Here is a 9,083-nt window from a genome sequence, read left to right on the forward strand (position 1 = left end):
CAACGCACTTGAATAATATATGTGACTTTACATAACTTACAGATTCAACTCTAACCAGCTCTGTTCTTGGAACCCATGCCAGAGTACACACTAGACCCATCAAAACTGGCAGTAAGGGTTATAGGGACATGAGCACATACTCATGAAAATTCAAAATTTGAAGCAAAGGGATTTATTTTGATATTCCTGGGGGCTCTGAATAAAAGATCACAGTGCTGGCCCTCATGGGACATTTTTTGATGCCCCTGAGGTTAGCATGGACATACAGAGTGACCAAAAGGAAAGATTAGGCCCTTCACCTCACAGAGGCAAGTATTTGTAAATGGAGCTTTACATCATGTTGTTTAACAATATTTATGACATACATATTTATTTAACCTTTTATTGCTAAAGGTGACATTCAAAACAAAAAGGAATGAAAAGCACATTGCACATTGAAGAAAAACACACTCCAACAAATATAACTGGTTAAAGGTATGCAGTAAAAGAAAATGCCACACCAAAATATCAAAAGGGGTCTCTTTAAAATAATGAATGCATGTCTCCCAAAATATTTCTTTGTATCAATAACCAGGAGAAAATTCTGTTAACAACTTATATACCTATATAAGGGCCAACCAAAGTTGTCAGTTGATCTGGACATTATAGTTAATGAAATGTTTTCATTGCTATTTGATTTTGCGAATTGATGAATTTGCTTTTTTCAAGACCAAATAGGTTTGATTAATTCAGTGCTGCAGTTATAGGATGCTGTAGGACTTGCTGAAGATCCACCCATGCTGTTGGTCCTTCACTGACATCACTAAGCCTCTTTATTCTGCAATGCAAAAGTATGAAACACCCAGTCATCCTCCTATGGGTGGTGGGCTGCATCTCGCAGGGTTTTGCATTTTCATCTTTCTGTTGTAAGGAATCTGGGGCCTGGACAGGAAAACAAAATACCATGTAGATGTTCAGATGATTGATTTCAATGAGTCTATTACATAAAGTGTATTGACATTTGATGTCAGAAATCCTACACTTTTGTAAGTTGTTATAAATTACAAATCTAAAACAGATTAAATACAATTAGATACACTTGATCCCAGTAGCAAGTGTGAATTGTTGAACCCTATTCATAACTCTTAACTGTTTTAAAATGTTTATTGTAACAAAATAATTGTATTTTCTGAGATGTTCCAGAACCTTCATTGTTCTTGAGTCGAGACATTTCATTAAAAAATTATTTGATTTGTAATTGGTTACATTTTAAGGTGTGCTTTCAGATGATTAACCTAGAAGAATATTATTTGAATATTTTGGGGGTTTTGTTGATAAATCTGAACAAAATTCATACAGATGCTATGTATGCAATCCCCATAGAGTTCTGTTTGAGATCACCTTAAGTCCAGACCTGCTAAGGCAGTGTGAAGACCAAAAGGAGGGTGAGTCAAGAAAATGAACTTGCTACATTTTAACAACTTCTTATAGTAATAATGGATACATATACTCTAGGGCCTTAACTGATTTGAGGAAAAACTTTAAAGTTAACAGCATTTGAGACACTTTAAATTTCAGATGCACTTTACTGTGGCATTAAAAATGCATACATATATATATATATATATATATATATATATATATATATATATATATATATATAATTTATTGGCCTCAATGCATCTGAAAAGGAAGAAGCTTGGCACAAAGTTGAATCTTCCTAGAGTTGGACATCTGGTCAAATTAGGCATCCAGGAAGAATGTCCTTGGTATGGGAGGTAGGAAAATAGCCCAGTTATCACTTTAAATGAGTTCCAAAAACCCTGTGCATAGATGGCAGAACCTATTGGATGGATACCCAATCTCTGCAGCACTCAGCACTCTCTGCAACGTAAGTCATTTTGAACCAAGACCCAGTGAGTCCATGCAACATCAGAGCTTAGATTGAAGCTCATAGCTAAAATGGACAGCTTACCAAGCCATAGCAGTCTACCAAGACCAAGTGAAGTACCTGAAAGGCTGTTGGAAGACAACCATGGCCATCATCAAGGAGTAGTATCCTCCATGGAGAAGGAGGCTGGAGGCAAAGATAAGGGCAACATAGAAAGAAGTCAGCCAACTATCAGTAATGCAGAAAGGGGTGATCAAGCTGTTGACACCTGACACCTTGGAGACTGCTAAGCAAAGATGAGCAGCTTATCTCATCAAGAGGGATACAAAACAAGTAGAAGCCAAGAAAGCGTCTCAAGTATGAAGCTGGACAGCTCCAAGCAGTCTCCTCTAAATGGTTAACTCATAAGCAGGAGATGAGCATGCACATAGCTCAATAGTAAGAATTGCGATCATCTGCAGGATTTTTAAGATTAAATTTATGATTCTCACTATTATCTTTAGAGCTTTACATGGTCAGGCTTCTGCTTAAGTGTCTGGCCTTCTCCATGGCCATAATTCAACTGCTCCCTTAAATCTGGTAATACAGGTCTTTTAGATGTTTCATGTACTCATTTAACGATTCATGGAGATTTAAAATTTGAGGTTATTGCTCCTAAATTTTAGAATGCCTTGCCTGTATCTATGAGATTCGCAGTTTCTATTGATTCTTTTGAAGAGCAGTTCAAGACATATATTTTGGGGAGTCTGTATTCTATGTTTTATGTCCTTGTACTATTACTGTATTTTTAGTTTTGAATGTTTCTAACTTCTGTCTGTTTTATTGGTGGTGTTATTTCTGTGAACTCACTTTGTAAAGCATGTTGTGAGTTTTATCTGGAAAAATGTTCTATATAAATAAACTTTACTTACTTACTTATATTGAACTTGTTAAGTGTAATAAAGCAGGCTATCATGGATGTTGCGAATCCATGTTTGGTTTAATAGCTTAACCAGGGAAATTCCCAAAATCAGAGCCAGGACACAAAACGAAAGTGGAAGAAAGAATACATATGGAGTTAATTTTGTGCTAAATATTTTAGATATAATTATCATTTAAAATGAAATATTACACTTTGAAAGGACAAGTGTGTTCTGAATGTACAGCTAATAAACTTGAAATGTTCAAAAACCACTCTGCACGTGCAAAACGCTTGGGTTTCATTCAAAACTTGAAAACTTACTCAACAATGCTCTCTACATCAAAAACTTCTGTGCTCGCGAGATATACATACTCAGTTCCAAAAATCCCTCTGAAATTTTACATCTGCTCAGTGTAAAATGTTGGAATGGTTGTGCCAAAACTCCAGCCAATCAAATTTCTAGTGATGGTTTCTATCATTCCACCAATCATGACACGGTTTCTTAAATGATAGGCGCCATGGTAGTGAGTCTATCTGCTTCTAATCTTTTTTTTTTTTTTTTTTTTACTTTAGCTATCTAGTAGCTTAGTTTCTAGTATAAAGTAAAAATGTAATTTATCAATAACACATTGTGTCACAAAGCACTATTGTGGCTAGTTATGTAACAATGTAATTTTAGGTAATTAACCACTAATTTTGTTAGTGGATCTTAACCAGCGATATAATGTTAGCAAACTTCACATTAACAATTTGAATTAGCTTTCATTTGGTAAATAAACACTAATATATTTATTTGTAGAATTCCCATTTAGCTGAAATGTCTTACCACAGACATAACTCATTAATGCATCGATCAACTGTGACATTAATAGCTAGCTACCACCCCCAGGTGAAGCAAATAACATTATGTAGTAACAGCAGCGCAATTTTAAAGTATGCGAAATATTAGACACTAAGCGAGGAGTCGATTCTCATAGATGTGTTGTACACTGGAGAAAAATATGCGTGCACGCAGACCTGATACATTTTGACAAGGAGCAAATTGTTGACAACTGGGTTGGAGCATCTCCAGTGTGGCAAGGCTTGTGGGGTGCACTTGTTTACTAGAAACTCTTTAAAACCTATTCAGAATACTTATCACTGTTCCTGTGCATGCTTATCATATATCTTGGTTAACACTGTATCAAACACATCCTTAGATTATAAATGTAAGGCATCTTTGTTGCCAACATTTTTAGCATCAGTTCCATTGGATAAGAAGTACCAGCCTACTCTAAAACCGAAAATAAAAACAATTTTTTTTTAGAAAAGTAGTTTTTTTTTTTCTTAAATTAGAGACCAGTTCACATATCTGATTATTTAGGATATGTTCCTCTCAGTAAATAAGAAAGGTATCAGATCCAAGATCAATCTTATTTTAAGATGCTTTGTGAATAGAGGTCAAGTTAATCAATATCAATACTCAATATGCTGGACATCCCAGGATTAGGTTTTGAAAACACACAGTTAAATAACAATTTGCATAATGACTCAATTAAAATAATCTCTCTTTATTCAAAACCCATATAAGAACACTGAAGTGTTCTTATTTTGGATTTATTGAGAAGAACCAGATTAATGGAAAGGATGATTATGCTCGGAACAGTTGAAGGTCAACGAGGACAATCCGAAGAACCATTACAAAGACATTAAAACACTGTAAATATGGTCACCAGAGTACTGACATGACAGCACTTAATAAATGCTGCTTTTTTGTGATTTTAAAAAGTAGAGGGCAAGGAATGCTAGGATCAACCTCTCCTTCCTCCACATTTTCTAGGCCTTGTGACTCCATGTCAACTTCTTGAAGATGTAAAGATATATTTCAAGATATATTTAACAGGATAGCTAAAAGTAATATATATTTCAAAGCATGTTGGATAATTCAGTTACTTTATTATGTGTTGTTTTTCTCAGAAACATGGCAACAGTGTAGAACTCAAAACACATATTCCATTTCATAATATATGTTGCAAACAATCAGCCCAAGAGTAGAGTCTTTGTAATTCCCTTCTCCCACTAGTCTGAAAATGTTTGTAAACAAAACCATATTTTAAAGCCAGGGCAGTGGTGGCTTGGTGATTAAGGTACTTGATTAGTAGTCAGAAGGTTGCCTGTTCAAGCCCCACCATTGCCATGTTGCCCCTGAGCAAGGCCCTTAACCCTAAGTTGCTCAAGTTGTATTTGGTCATAATTGTAAGTAGCTTTAGATAAAAGCATCAGCTAAAATATTGTAAAGGTTTTCATGGTAGCATGCTCATGGCAGTTCCTACACATTCACAAAATATTTCAAACTAAAATAATTATTTTGGCTAAAATCTCGCATTAACAGACAGAAATACCGCTTATTAATGTATTTTTTAGTACAGACTTTTTTTTTTTAATTTAAATGTCCAAGTGGCTTTATATGGAATGTTTTCATCCTCTATAGCCTAGTGGTTGCATAGCCTAGTACAACTAGCACATTAATAAAATAAATAAAATAAAATAGCAGTTTCATGGATAGTGGCGTTCCAATCTAATTAGAGCACAAACCACAAATATTTAAGGAAAACAATGTTTTTTAAGATGACTCAGCTGTAGTCTCTTTACACAAACACACCTTAGCATTGGCTGGCACTGGCACAATAACCTTAATAACTACCTACTACAGGGATCTACAGTAAGTTTATTATGAGGAACACTGGTGCTCCTGACATAAAAAGATAGAGGAGCACACAAGCATTTAATACTACCTACTTAATTTATATTTTTATTCTTAATGTAGTAAGATGACAATGTTTTATTCAGACTATGCTAAAAAATTAATCCACGTTGTGTATACACTATTACAGTTATTAACCAACATTCAACTAGAGCACAAAAAAATGGAAATTATTTATTTTGATTCCTCACTGAACAGTCCTATTGTGTAATACACACATTATTTGTACAGCTACTATAGTTTTAACATTTCTTTAATTATTTATATTAATTCAGCCTTATATATGAAGAGTTAGTTTGTAAAAACAGATATCTCCATTTGTGTTAAACACAGTCACAATTTGGTAAGAACAAAGGAGATTCTTTGATTCGTTGGAGTTTGGGCACAAACATTATTTTTTGTGTACGTAACATTACGAGTTTTGAATAGAAATAACATTGTCGTGCAGTTTTTCAAATTTTGATTGAAAGCAGTGGGGTTTGTTTGTTTGTTTGTTTATCAATTCAAGTTTAGCTGTATGCTCAAAGCACACTTGTCCTTTCATTAATGTAATATTTCTTTTTAAACCAATTATCTTCTATCGTTTTGGCACAAAATTAACATCATAAAGACACACGGGGTTTAAATATATGGAAGGGTGGGAAAATTAACACAGGTGAAACATACAAACGAGGGAATGAACATGGTATTCTGGGGACGCTGCCCGCTAATGTTCGGTCTATTTGTGGTTAAGGCTCTGTTCAAGTGAGCGGCTCTTGACTGCCATTGAGGATATTTGTGATGGAGGGGTATTTTCATGGGGGCTAGTTGTGGTTGAGCATTTGTGGTAGGCTAGTGTTACAAGGCATTTTCCCACTTCATTGTGCTTTAATGTAACAAGAAAATAAAATCAACAACAGTTACTTTGAACATCAGACATTTTTCATGGAGAAAAGATTATTTATTAATTAAAAAAAAAAGATAATTTAGGACATGCATTGCATGGCTTAGAGTTTTGTTTTTACTTTGACAGCCAGAATGTTGGCAACACAAACCCTGACCCTCTCACATCTGTGGAGCCCTTAATGTAGCATGAAGGACAGACACTTTTTTTTTCTTGGGGGTGGGGGTGTGACCCCAAGGAAAAATCAAACCAAAACAAAAGTAAAGTCAAAGTATACTTCTTACCCGATTAGTGCTTTCACAGCCTGAGTGTCTTACTGTTTCACTGGATGCTACATGAAGACAGCAACTGGACAGGCATGATTACTGAAGAGGTTCAACATGTTGCTTTTGGCATTTTATCAAACCCAATTAGAGAGAAGGGAAGGGAGCATGTATCAAGAGTTCCTTGGATTCGGACTACGTATAGGGTTGATTTTATGGAGATAACCACCTGTTCTATGGGTTGAGAGAAACTGCACTAATTTTCCAAACCATATTAAGTAGGATTGCACACACATTTAATTTTTTGGCTATTTAAACATGACATCAAATAGCACGAGATTAATGTGTGACTTTCATTTACAGAGAATGTTTAATTCTTTCACTATTTAGTATATGAAAATGTTTTAAAATTGTACTCTCTCAAAAGTATCATATGGTGTTTCAGAAAAGCTAATATCAGGAGGTAATGCACATGGTAAAAAACAGTTCTCTCTCAATATAATAAAAGTAATAATTTGTTTACAATCAGCTATGTGCAACATTCAGGCACCTCTCAGAAGAACCATTTTAGAGTTTCCTCAAGTGATTGGCAGGCATCCAGTCAACCACACATCTGCGCACATCAGTGATCAACTCTGATCACTCCTGTTATCCCAATCACCAACTTATTAATTCACTGTGTGCACCAATCTCTTGATTTCCACTAATTGCCAAGTCTACCTGAAAGATAAAGTGCAGTTACATCTGAGGAGAATGGGAAGACTATGCTTCCAGAGGTGCAGAAATGTGATCCAGACACATAGCTCATGGATGACAGAATGACAGAACATTCTTTCAGCGAAGAAAGAAAATCATTGGTGATGAGCCACTCATCTCTGTAGTCATGGACAGATGGCTTGCACTGTTTAATGAGAGACTGGTAACCAATGCCAACTCAGCCATCCACAGGATGATAAGAGAACATTCTGTATTTGCTTACTTAAGCAATAATCTTAACAGATAGCATGTAATCTGTATATGTTGTAAACATTTTTCACCTGTACTTGCTGCTATACTCTGCTGCTCTGTTTATCCCCTTTCCTCTTACCTACTACCTTATGTAGTGCCTTTATAAGGAGGTATGTATAAGATAAACCTATCAATGTATAATAAAATAAAGAATCTAGCATTCATTCTAGTTCAAGCCCTTCCATTTTCTTTTTTATTTAAACTTTGCCCTCTGTGTGTGTAACCTGGTCCACAGCACCTGTAATCTTTAATAGAAAATAAGCAGCCAGTGGCTCTGCCTCACATGCTGTGTGTGGGTTGACTCAGCCAGGATTGTCTGCAAGGGGGAGACGTGGCCACACTGAATTTTCTACAGGAAAGAGAGGTCACTGATCCATGGAAAGGGTCAGTTCTATTCTGCGAAAGCAATAGACAATAAAAGGTAATGGTACATGATATACAAATTGTGAGTTGATACTGTACATTTTTTCTCTTCTTGCACTTCAAATTATGATAAGCTTTGCACCACAGTGGTACTGGTAATTTTAAACTTTTTTCAAAGTCATTTTTGTGTTTACCATTTCTACATATTGACTGACTGTATAGAATATTTATTAGAATTACTTGAAATGTAAAGTATAACTAAATCTGTCCATGTGGTTTAGGTTGATGGTGAAACCCTGGAAGGCATCATTAAGGGAATGTATACTGGGCTTCTGATGGGACATGAAGGTGTCCTGCATGATGCTTTTCTTCTTGAAAGCTTCAGCATGGCTTTAGTGGTACATGAGAGAATTGCTTATGCCCTCACTGATGTGCCCACTGGTTTTGCTATGCTAAATGGACCATCTATTACCTTAAGATGGGGTACCCTTGCAAAATGAACTATTCGTTTGAATGTCTGTTCAGCAAGGATACATGGACTTAGAAACAAACAGCTAAAGGTATTGTTCATACCTCAGTTGACTGCACATCTGAAGCCTTGATGGGGAGCACTGGTATTCTGTTGTGCTGAACATTCTCTGTGAAACCAAAGTAATGTATGGACCAAATGTTCATAAATGAGTGAAAAACAATATTGACTTGTTCTGAAAGCAAGTCTGTATGCTGGTCCTTCTGAAGCCTTTGAAAGACACTTTAGTTACATTATACTGTTCAAAATTGTTCTTGCACATCATGTTATATGAAACCCATGCACTGCTGAAAACTAGCAGAAGCATAGATGTTTAGACTTGTTGTGACAGGAGTAGCACAGAGGAAGCATGTGGCGAGGTTGTAGATAAATGCTCTTTGTTCATGTCCAGTCAGGGACAGAAAGGACTAATGAAAAAGAAGAAACAGTAATCTCAATAGTAGCATTGCATCTTTGTTGAACACAGCTCCATGGTCAACTAATGTGTAGCGCTATCCTCTGGGACCTGTGGGTTTAAGTAGTG

The sequence above is a fragment of the Electrophorus electricus genome, chromosome 4 (assembly GCF_041902795.1).
Source record: "Electrophorus electricus isolate QZ-2024a chromosome 4, ASM4190279v1, whole genome shotgun sequence".
In the NCBI taxonomy this organism is placed as follows: domain Eukaryota; kingdom Metazoa; phylum Chordata; class Actinopteri; order Gymnotiformes; family Gymnotidae; genus Electrophorus; species Electrophorus electricus.